Genomic DNA, 13,106 nt, shown 5'->3' on the forward strand with positions numbered 1-13,106 from the left:
AATAATAATAATAATAATAATAATAATAATAATACAGGCTGGTACACTAAGGAAAGGACTGAATACATAGGATGGGCAGAATTATGAAAAATCTTATCCATATTGTACAAAGAACTAACTGAACGACAGCGTCAGAGATTAACAGCAGGATCAGGGATAAGAAATTTAATAGACAGCAAATGTCTGTTCAACAAATTAAGATGTGAGTCGGTAGCTGAAGAATAGACAGGAGAATAATAATCAAATCATGGAAGAATGAAATAATAAAAACATTTCCTCTGAATATATTGAATACCAAATTATCTTAAAACTTCGCAGGATTAGTCTCAAGAGTGAACGTTAGATTGTGGTTTACCCAAACTGTTAAGTGATTAAACGAAGATAAATTTCAATACTAAGGTATATCAAAATTTGCATATTTATCCAAATTTATGTAATATAAAAACTCGTTACTGCGCCAAGTTATCAAAGGAAATTAAATTGCATTTTTCAGCAAGAAAATTCAAGGAAGACTGGAATAAAAACAAAAGTTTATGAAACCCATCCGAAAAAGAGCAGTTAAAAAGTGGGATAAAAATAAAAGAAAGAAAGCGCCTTGCTAGCGATATGGGTTTTCTCGATGGGAAGATGGGTTAGTTGAAGGGTCTCAAGTACTTCCGTAAGTGGAGCAGAGAATTTTCATTTTTAACCCAATAATGATATCTGCAAAAAATTAAACCAAATAATACACACCCGTTTTCCAACCATCTGCACATTCCAATATATTAAAAGATTATACGTGGGATACGAGAAAACCTTCCCATTAACCCTGTATGAAAGGCTCATTAATAAGCATATCAAAATTTAGTTTGTTTACTACAACCTATCTCACATTAATTGGAGTGGTAAAGTACAGAGATTTTTTCTTAAGATGTCAAGACCCAAAATAAACATCATACTCACTCAGTAACATCATTATTCGAGGTACGATACGGAAATTCTATAATAGAGTATGAATTCCAATTGAAGAACGGCGGTCCAACAAGGCCTTCACTTCATTAAATTATTTATCATCGTAAACAAAATAAAGCATCTATTTTCACTTTCATTTCTTATCCTTTGTCATTTCCACCCGCACAATCATAGTCTGTCATTGATTTTCTTCAACTACCAAATAATTATTGTTTTCAAAAATCTTATTTGAAAAAATAAACGCACGACGACAATTTCTCAATTCTCATTCACACAAATTTAACGAAAATCTTCATCACAATAGACTTTGCAAATCAATCCAAATTATCCATTCACATAAAAAAACGTAAATAGGACACTCTGTATAAGAGGCAAACAAAATAAAATAAAAACAAAATAAAAAGACCCCCGGCCACGCACTATCTGTGGAGTGGAGCGAGATGCCAAACCTTCCTTCCTCTCGAACACCCAGCCTACAACTGACCTAGACACGATCTAGGTATACCGTGGACCTACAGTAGAGGCGTTCCACACTTCAGCATCCACCTGATGCCAGATCAACGTCTTAAACTACGCACTCTCTCTCTCTCTCTCTCTCTCTCTCTCTCTCTCTCTCTCTCTCTCTCTCTCTCTCTCTCTCTCTCTCTGACACACACACACACACACACAAACACAAGCGCGCGTGTACATATTTAAAGAACCGATCAAGAAATTTTACGGGTGAACATAATTAAAACCAACGGAAAAAAGTAAAAATAAACTTTTCATCACACAAATATATCATCGCTAATAAGCCTCGTAGTATTCATAAATGGAAGACGATAAAATGAAAGAAGGAAAATATTCGTAACTAATAAAACCCCTCAACAATAATTTTAAGCGTACAGATTCACCTTGGAAATAAGTTTAAACCTGTTCATCATATCACTAGTATATAATAATGTAAACACATATTCTGTAATACGTAAGGCGCATAATTCTGGCAGGTCTATCAACAAGAGACTCCTTATATCGGCCTTCAAACTACCACCGACGCATAGATATATTTATACAAGGAGGATATGAACTCTACTTTCTACTCAAGAGTCGAAGTTAGCCATTCTTCACTTAAAGCTCTGACTTATTACCTTCTTCTACGATTGCAATTGCTCTCTATAGCAGATAGCTTAGGTCTCCAACCCCTCAAGGTATTTTACAATTAGTTCCATATCTTTAAGATTTAAATTACATTGATAATCTTTAACAAATTACAACATTTCTGCCATTTTCTAGGTTACACTACATGGTTAGGTTTACGATGCATTGTTCGATAACCCTCATGCATTCCGATTTATAATCACCTTTTTATGCAACTTCTTCCTCTAGACGCAGGTGTAGATTTGTCACTTGTCAACCTCGGTCTTACTATTATAAAAACAACTAATAAACCTAGGACCTTGGAAATGGTTTAACTTTATTCTTAATGAAAACACACACCTGAGATATATACTTACAAACGCTGCTCTTAAAACACACTAACTAAATTCCATAACTTAGTTTTCCTGTTCAAACGTAAATCTAAGATGCAATTATGAAATTACCAATGGTAAGGTTACAATGTGAAAAGCATAATCAGTGTTTAAGATGTAAAAAGAATAATTAGTGATATAAATAAATAAATACATGAACAAAGATAGACAATAAATGAACAGTGCCGATAAGTCGATGAAATCAATTATATATATGAATAAAGAAATGCACAAATATAAGCAAGATTTTTTTCTTCATCTATCATAGCGTCATACTATAGCTTCTCTGCTTAAAATTCTTTCTCTGTTTCTATTCCATTATGTTTACATTTATATCCTTCATAGTTAACCTCTACTTTTCAACTTTTTTTCCATTAGATAATGCTTGAGATATATGGCGGTAATGGATTGAAAGTTTCAAAGGTCTTGGCAATAAACAAACACGAATATGTGTTGAAAAACTAAGAACCTGTAATCCATTGAAGCCCTAGTGTCATATTACACTTACAAAACAATAGTATCAAGTGTAGAGTTGGCAATTTTCAAATTCCATACATTGCCACACAAAACAGTTAAAATACCAGTTTAAAGGGTCAAAAACATAAATGTTTGCTCCATGAGATTGACTGATTGATTTGAATTTTTCTGGCATCCTGACATCAAAAGTCATTGACGCCGTTGCTTCACGAGAAAAAAATTACATTCCTATTCCGACAAGAAAATATAGATAAATGAAACTTGGAGAAGGTAACAACACTTTTAATGTTGAACACACCGAAACGGGGATGGATGCACAAATTAAGCGCACCTTTATATGGACTTCTTTTCTAAAATCACGACTCGCCTATTCAAAGTTAGCACATGAACTCGCTCATGAAATACTGGGTAAACAAAGACTTGCTTCGTCCAGAAACGAATTATAAGTTATGATCAATTCAGGTGACCACCGAATTTGTGACTTCTACAGTAATGTAATTATCTAAGAGAGAAAATAACTCATGTCGTATCCAGGCTCTTAAAAGCTGAATTATGAGGATGTAAGAGCCTGTGATGAGTTCGGATGGAGTCGTATTCGATGACTGCTGCTGCAAGAACTTTCTATCCTCTACACTTATCTTAGGTTATGATAGTGCATTAGACACATTCAAAAACTTCTTAAACCAACGCTAAGTTAAATAACAATGACCGTCCAACTGAACATAGTACAGTACTTGAAACAAATACCACGTATACACAGGAGATAAAAAAAGGATTCAGATGTTTATAGAAATGCTAAAAACCAATTGTAGAAAAAAAATAATACTTTTAATCCACAACAATTAAAGAATTCAATTTTCAATAATAAAGTATAGGCAGAAAGAAAATTATATTGGAAAATCTAAGACAAACACAATCAATAAATGAACAGTAAAAACCAATGCTAAGTATTAGAGATGAACCATTCGAGAAGTGGGACTAACCCCTTACCTGGTAATAGTTCAAGTGTGTATGAAGAATAGCATTTGCATAATCTATTCACACATCACTTCAGACAACCGGATATGCCATGCTACTTCAGCAACGTAGAAAGAGAATACATTACCTTCTATTGTTCGTGCAGAATTTCATTGATTTTCAAATAATTTGGCTTATTAGAAATAAAAAAGCAAACCATGATTGTTCAGCCAAGTTACTGTGCAAATAAAATAGTATTCAAAATTCTTTTGGATTTCTATATGACTTGATCAACTAACAAGGTATTATGGATTTTTAATTTCAAAAGCATTCTTAGGTTGCGATGAAAGAATAAAATTATTTTTGTCACGGTGAAAAAAAATATTTACATGTAAGGATAGTACAAATTTTCATATTACAGGGATTACTGTCTACTTATTACAACAACAGCAATAAAAAATGCAGCCGTTTCTAGTCCACTGCAGGATAAAAGGACTCAGACATGTCCTTATTCATGTCTGGGGTTTAGCCAGTTTTCATCACCACGCTAACCAGTGTGGATTGGTGATGCGAAATTTTCGTCTGATAGCTCACAGCAAACCCTTTCACCACGTTAAGGTATCCATACTCTGATTCATACCCTCAAATGTTACTACTGTATTATCTTCTTTAGATACCCAAAGGCAATCTGATTAAGCCCCGTCACCAGCAACTTCTGTTTGTTTGAAGCTCTATTAGCATCTTGATAAGAAATAAGTGGCATCACAAGTTGATAACCTAATAGATCATTCACAAAAATCAAGAACTATTACTAAACGTTTGAATTTCCTAAATCTTGTCCATGGTTCTAAGAAGTTAGTAAACAGACAACAACAATAATAATAATAATAATAATAATAATAATAATAATAATAATAATAATAATAATAATAATAGATTGATTGATTGAAAGGACTCATTCAAAGACCACAGCAAGAGTAGAAACACATCTAAACTATAGCACAAAGTAACGGGTACTAGATTTCTGTATTTCATTAGCAATAAGTAGGTGATTTGCATAGTTTATATTTCTTTTATTTCTTCATATGGTAATCACTGTTATACGTTTACATTGCAGTTAAAACGTGATAGCAAGGTTTTGAAATAACAAAACTGACTGTCACCACACCAATTAAGGTTGCAGAGGAGTGTTAATTTGAGCTCGGAATGTGATACGCATGTATATTTTTCGGTTTTAAAGTCTTTTTATGTCTTCCGTCCAATGTTTCTTTCTGTTTTCTTATCTCAATTTATTTCTATGTACATAAGAATTTGAAAGGAGGAACTAGCGCTTAGACAATGCCTAAAACAGAAAAATAAATAGCATTCGTATTTTCAAGACAATAAGATATAATGATAGTAAATAATTCATTCCACTTTGAAAGAGGTTTTAGTCTTACATATGTTTGCTAACATGCCGTTGCAAACATGACTTCTCACAAAAGACATGCTTTTGAACATATATGGATTATTTTTATTTTATAACGTTCATTGGCGTTAAAACATTCACTACATGAGATTGTTCCTTTTTACACTAAACATATAACACCAAAAGTTTAAATTCAAGGTAACAAAATTTCAAATCAATTCGTATCATCAATTACATAAACTTCCGAATAACAGGAAAGAAATTCTTTCGTGCCCGATACGTCTGCTATTTAAACTGCGTGCGAATACGTCTCTGAAGCAAATCATGTAATAATTACATTCAAAATTATATGAAAATTATGTCACATTGTATATCGATTAAAGATTGCCCCATGTGAGCAGCTCTCTCCCTTCAATTATTCAGTAATATGATGCATCGAGGGTGATTTGTTCGTTAAAAAATATAATCTCTTCAGTCGTTCCACTTCAGTAAGTATAACAGGTTTCTAAAAAAAAAATAGATTGGCAATTCACGCAACGATGTGTACATAAGATATGTCATTTTTTTTTTATTACCCTTTTCCTTAATATGGGCATAAAGAAGAACAAGGTATTCACACTCTCTCCCCGATAACAATTTTGAACATGTGAATGTCATTGGAATGTGTTTAATTTTATTTCATCATTTATCATTCCTCCATTTTGCATATATATATATATATATATATATACATATATATATGTATATATATATATATATATATACTGTATATAAGTGTGTGTATGTATATATATATATATATATACATATATATATATATATATATATAAAGAACAATAGGTTGTCATTAACCTGAAAGTTAAGGAAATATATAAATATAAATGCCAGTCTTTCGTTTTCCTATAAATTTTTCATTCATTTAGTATAATACTTGCTTTTCCCGTTTTATCAATTAATACTAATTTACTTGGGAAATTGCAAGAAGGAAGTTTGGGCTTCGACAGTATCTAATAAACAAAAAACAACTATCGCTATATTCTTACTCTTAAACAATAATAAGAAATACATATGATAAAATTAATATCCAGTCCCCTTTCAAAATTATTTTAAACATATTTGGGCTTACAAGTATTTAAATAAAGACTGACTATTGAATTAATTATTCAAGATTTTCTCGGATCATGAGAGTCATTGATGCAAATATCACTTTAGAAACACAAATAATTCACATTTATAAATAAATAAAAATCATTGGAAATCGTTTCGGAATACCAGCTAAATTTAACCTAAAAAGGCCACTGGCATCAAGTACTACTTCCTTTCCAAGAATTTTGGTAAGGCTACACCAGCCATTCCCATCACCAGGCTCAAGAGTGTTGTTGATTTTTGGCGTCCCCAAAGACCTCACAATCTTCACAAGTAGTAGGGTACAAGAACAATCAGAGATTTCAGACGTCTGCCTTTGAATATTGCAAACATTCAGCTAAAGATATCACCTCCCACTTTTCATATGTTGAGTGTACAGTAGATGGTGAAAACTGCAATGTTGATCCATAATCACGATATCGATCCGTATCATCTCCAAATTTTTATGGTTTCTTCCTATGCATAGTATCTATCCATTGTTAAAATTCGGTGAAAATCTAACCTGTCAATTAATTTTTAGGCTTTAACTGTGAAAAAATACCAATCTGGATCTAGAATCCGGATCCGGTACCGGATCATGTCCAAAAGTTAATGGAGTCGTCCATGCCCGAAGATCTGTATGTGGTGAAAATTTCGTTAAAATCCGTCGATTTTTTTAACGTTATCTTTAAAATGGCGAAAAAGGCAAATCTGGAGATCATAAAAATTTAAGGGGGTCGTCCCAGAAGTAAAATCTATCTGTGATGAGAATTTCGTCAAAATCCGTCCAGTGGTTTTGGCGTAATCTTGTCCACGGACAAAATAAACAAATAAACAGACTCGATTTTATAACCTTTTTGGCTCATATAACTACCAATCTTCACGCATCTGTGTGTTAGGAGAGTATACCAACATACTAATCTACTGTGCCATCCTCGAGCAATTATTTCCTTCCTTCCATGGAAATACGAAACTTGTAATCTCATCTACGTTATAATTTACAAAGTAAAGATTTTCATTTGCGAAATGGAATGATTATATATAAAAAAAGTTAAATTCTCCTTAGTATCTCTGCAGATTACTTTCCAAGTCTTCGACTTCTACACGAGATGGATACAAACATAATTTAATACTCTTAAGTTAAAAAACGTGTTAAAATTGATTCATGTATATGTATGGATAGGAGTTCAAGCTCCGCTCAACCTCGATAGTTTCTAGTAGTGTATGCAACCTTATCATGCTTGTGAGCTAGGGATGGGTGGTTGGAAAAGCTTGTAGGTCTACCAGCTGAATTTTCATCAACCATTGCTTGACCCTCCCCAGTCCTAGTTTGATGAAGAGGGGGCTTGGACACTTATCCTATGTATGTTTAGTCTCTAGGGCGTTGTCCTGTCCCTTACATCTGCCATTCAAGAGTGACCCTTAAACTGTTAACACGCTGATTCAACATACGTCAGTTCTGACTTTGTCGTTCATCCTGTAGTAATTACCGCAAAAATAAAATTACTACATCATTTTACAGGACCTTATGTCGGTTTCTGCATTGTTCAATAACGATGGAATGCTGTACTGTACTTCACATGGAAACTTAATAATGTAGGTATCTTGGTTTCTATAAAATCATGTAAAGTTTAAAGTACTTTTCACGTTCAGTATATGTATAGGGAACATATAACTCACTTGATAGGGTGAAAATCAGATCTATGTCAAAAATCAACTTACATCTCATCTCTTAGAACAATTTAATGACGTAGGGCTTGGTATTATATATATACAGTATATATATATATATATATATATATAGATAGATAGACAGATATATGCATATATACATACACACATGTATATATGGATGTGGCTCTTTGTTTGATAGGGCTGTTACATCTTCATAGGATGACAAAAGAACACTGTTTACCACTGGAACTCAAACTTTCACTTGTTTGCCTCAAGCGCCACATCCTGGCACACCACCTAGACTGATGGGCTAAACCAAGCGAGTAGTCCCACTACTTTATGAGGTTAGACTCTTGAAACTAAGATTTCAGGGGCTTCCCTACAGTTATAGCATGTAGAGAATCAGCACAGGGGTTAGGAAGAATGAGTAATTTGTTTCTACTCTTCGACAGTCCCTTGCAGCAGGGCTGTCTGTTGAAGTTTCTCTTTGCTTTCTGACATTGGATGGCTCGGTCAAGTGTTAGAGTTTACTATAGACCCATGCCTACGCCTTCATCTTAAATCAATAATTTTGCAGGGAAAGCACGGAGCTACATAGCTTCACCAACTCATCAATTATCAATTCTCCATGGCAATAAAGTAGGGTGATAGAAGCTCCACTTTGAAACCAGCTACTCTTATTCAAGGTCCTGCATGAAGGGGATAAATGTCGTATTTTGTCACTGGCCAGCTGTAAAATTTTTGAGTGGCGATCATCTTCGGTAGCCACATGTGCTACTAAACTGCCCATTTAAGGGTTTAGAAAGATTTTCCCAAACATTGGCAACTCAAAACTTTAAATATCTAGCGACAGACATTCAAGACAGCGTACTCCGCAGTCAAAATGGATTTAGCATAAAATAATCATAGGAACCTGGGACATGAGAGGACTCTCCAAGCTACGATAGATCCCAAGAAACTTATAATAATTACCAACAAACTTTATAGATACAAGACACATTCCTGCTCCAAGTTAGATTCTTATCCTGGGTGAGGATTCTCCCACCTAAGTGGGTCAGGGAGACACCTTTTTCTGGAGAAGCTTACCAAAGGATTCTCCTCGGATTCACGGTATGGATTTTATAGACCAAAATACTCGCAAACTTACCAGAAGATCTCGCAGCTATCAGTTAATAAAGACTTGGGACCAGGTGTATCTTATTAACAAAATGAAATTTCTTGAAACTAATCAATGTTTAGGCTTCAACATTGGATGCTGATGAAAAAATACAAACTTCTACTCCGTCCTTGTTGCAGTGCTACAAAATATCAACAGAACTGATATGGTGTTTTGAGTGGATATATCAATGCTTGTGATGTAATAATTAAGACTCTATTGAGTGTGCCATATTTAATCAAGGCAAAGATACTATGAACACTAATAGCCTCTTAACTCTCCCTATGCGCTGATTATGATCTTATTACAAAAAAATATGAGCTAAAGGGTATGCTCAAAAACTCGATGATCCATCCAAAATCGAAGCAGTAGCAGATACTTTTCTACAATATAACCACACCAATGATGTAAACATAACCGAATAATGCTCGCAAGGGTGTTTGGGCAGTTTATCAATTAACGAGTTTCATTTTTAAAATTCAAAATTAGACCTCAAATCTGCAAGCAGACCGAGTCTATAAATTGGAATGTATTGCGCTGAAAAGTTAGATACAAGAGATTTATTTCATGTTCAAATTTTTGAAGGCCTCACTTCCTTAACCTACATTCCTGAGGAAGATACAGATACTTGAGTGGAAAAATTCTGCAAACTTATAGGGGATGCTGTAGAGGCAACAATTTGTTTCACTAAGCACTCTTTTATATAATGGTTCAATAAGAACACAGACATCATACATCAAATACTAGATAAAAAAAAATAGAATATTGAGGTCGAAAGAAAAACATCAAATATGTGTGCTTCGAAACTACTACTGGTGGGTAGAAAGGCCAAGGAAATTAAAGTTCTCTGACCAAAACCACACCGACAGGCTTTAAGAATAACATCTAATACATTTATTGGACCAGTGAGCACACCTGATGGAACAATCAACCTCAAACAATGGATTGAGATTCTAAACCACTGAGATGAGTATTTTCATGCTACTCTGAACCATTATATAGCTTTTGATAAAACTGTTACTGATGCTCTGCCTATCTTAGTGCATTAAGTACCTCTAAAATCTTCCAGAGGTGGTAAAATTGTGAGTCCATTGAAATGTGCTAAAGAAGGAATAAGCTGTAGTCTTACGGCATTCCTGATGAAATTTAGATTTGTAAGCCCAGGGAATATCTTCTTAAACGGCAACTAAACAAGATCATCTATAACACATAATAGGGAGAAACATACAAAACAGTAACTCCATAATAATTCCTATACTGTATATAAGATTAAAGTAGAGAGTAGTGACTGCAACGAGAGCAGAGGTATTTTCCTTCTATCTGCAGCGGATAAAATACTAGTAAGATTATGCTATTAGACTTGATTAAACATTCATCAAAAGTATTGCCACAAGGACCTAGTTTGTGATTAGGAAGGAAGGAGGGACCATTGACACGATTATTTCTAAACGGCAAATACTATAGAAATGTCGAGAGGAAAATATATGTACTTATAGAGCCTTTAACGACCTTATCAAGGTTTGCTCCTCTGTCCCTCCTACTATGAGATTCAGGGCCTCTGTAACACGGTTTTTTGGACTTTGCTCCTTATCAAGGCATCGGATGTAGCTGAAAGTTGACATATGTATATTTTACAACCACACACCAATTTTGTCAGCATTTTCAATAACCTAAACCCGATAGTTTTAATTTTTATAGAGTAAAAATGATCTAGCCGACGCCATGGCCAGTGATAACGAGCCAAGAGTCGAAAACATTCATTACGTAAGCAATGTAAACACCTTTTGACAAAATTTTGCCCCGCCCATCCACCCGACACCCATTCACCTTCTTCCATCGGCTCTGGAACCCATAACAGTCAAGAATGGCTAGCAGGATTTGGAATTTCCCCTGTGGTTGCAAAACTGCATTTATCTTACGACTTGCAACTTTATACAGTCAAGAGAAATCCCATGGCCATATTTACTATAGCCTGAATAGGTGATTATTCAGTTTCTAGTTTAAATCCAATGTTTATGGTCTGATTTGTATTTAGCGTAATATGATTATAATACTTGTAATGTCACTCAGGCTTTTGAACATTTCCATTAACTATTCACTATGCCACCAAGAGAGAGAGAGAGAGAGAGAGAGGAGAGAGAGAGAGAGAGAGAGAGAGAGAGAGAGAGAGAGAGAGAGAGAGAGAGATTGTATGTAAACGAGAGAGAGAGAGAGAGAGAGAGAGAGAGAGAGAGAGAGAGAGAGAGAGAGAGAGAGAGAGAGAGATTGTATGTTAACAGTCTTGATATAACTATTTTTGTTAAAATGAGAATTTTGTGCTAAACTCTCCATCAGACCAACGGATTATCCGATATAATTTTTTTTTTCTTCTTCTTATGCCGTACGACCGTGTTGGCTATGTTTTGGGCATGACTGCATTTTGTAAATAAATCATGAATAGTTTTAGGAGTTTTATTTGTACATCTTATGGGAATTTATAGGAGTAAAGTGAACATAATTAATTTATCCTTTAAAATAATTACTACATGTAGCAAAACAAATAGTAGTAAAGATGATAATGCAATGAAGGAATGGTACCAAACTTTATCTTTAGCTTCAACATCGGCAATAACATACCCAGTTGCCATAAATATGTCAGCTTAATGAAATAGCCTATCATCTAATATAAAACTTAAATTCTGAGGAGGCCATGGCATATTGCACAGTGAAAAAAAAATGACACAGACTTTATGAATGGCGGAACGATACATAAATGTGGGTGGGGTATCTGTGCTAGCGTAGTAATACTACTGTAGCAGTAGTGCCCCAACAGTAGTATACATGAATTAAACGTTTAGGCCAACTGCTGGGATCCTTGAGGATCATTTAGCACTTCTTACAACTACTCGAGAAATAAGTTTTTATAGCCAGAATTTTAATTTTCTGATCCAACAATGCCCATGATAGCCTTCAGTGTTATCCAGAATTATAACGAAGCTAAAGTGGGCGGAGCCTCATGAAGTCATCATTCTGACGATAATTATTGGTGAAAGTTTAAAGCAAAATACAGTACCGGCTATTTTTTTTTTTTTTTTTTTTTTTACAGTAAATAGATCGGTAGATAGACAATAAATAAAAATTCTTGACATTGGATATAGCAGTTATCAAATCAAGCTTGTCTACTACGTTTTTGAAAATTACCAACTATTCCCTACACCTTGTCAGTCTGATTGTGAGCTATAAAGTAGACTGTAATTTCTTAGGAAACTTATTTTGGGAGTTAGACAAATAATCGAAGTGTTTTTGTATTTATTAACATATTTTGTTCGTTTGTTCATTATGACAATTCTCAGTGGAGAGGTTTCAGAGTTCATAAAGGTGTACTGCTTTGCTTTTATTTACACTTTTGTGTTGTTGTTGGCAGAGGTATAGCCTTCGTTACGTATAACCAATCATCGATCGAGAAAGAGAGAAGAAATGCCATCATAAGTTACGTAACGAGTGCGTTCGAAACCTTTTCTCTGAGTAAGTTGGCCCGTCTTCAAAAATCGTCACTTTTACTTAATAAAGTACCAAATTTATTCAACCTACGTGATGCAGAATATAGTCAAAATTTGTGTGTAGATATAATGTGCATTCTGAATAAGCGTTATATTTATGAAATTCATAGAAAAAAAGTTATTGCGAAAAAACCGTGTTACAGAGGCCCTGAATCTCAAAGTAGTCCTCAGAGGCTCTCCTAAGCTACCTCTTGTTGCTGCTCCATATGCAACCCTAACAGCTCCTCGTAATGTCATCCCTGTCCACCTCCACTATCAACTTCATCCTACAAGGGTTTGAATCCATCAAAAGCACATTCAACAATATATTC

General features: G+C 34.3%; 1 protein-coding gene across 2 annotated transcripts in view; it reads right to left on the reverse strand.

The window, feature by feature from the left end:
• Nucleotides 1-13,106, reverse strand: part of LOC137634466 (uncharacterized) — a 281,610-nt gene that overhangs the window by 176,568 nt on the left and 91,936 nt on the right. Inside the window, exon 1 of one of the 2 annotated variants that reach the window (XM_068366875.1) lies at nt 943-1,415. The exons of the other annotated variant lie outside the window; for it this stretch is intronic. The gene's annotated coding sequence lies outside the window, so the exon portion shown is untranslated. Of the gene's footprint in view, nt 1-942; nt 1,416-13,106 lie in introns of those variants that run through there. 2 annotated transcript variants of the gene reach the window in all.

This window comes from Palaemon carinicauda, chromosome 44, assembly GCF_036898095.1.
Source record: "Palaemon carinicauda isolate YSFRI2023 chromosome 44, ASM3689809v2, whole genome shotgun sequence".
Lineage (NCBI taxonomy): Eukaryota > Metazoa > Arthropoda > Malacostraca > Decapoda > Palaemonidae > Palaemon > Palaemon carinicauda.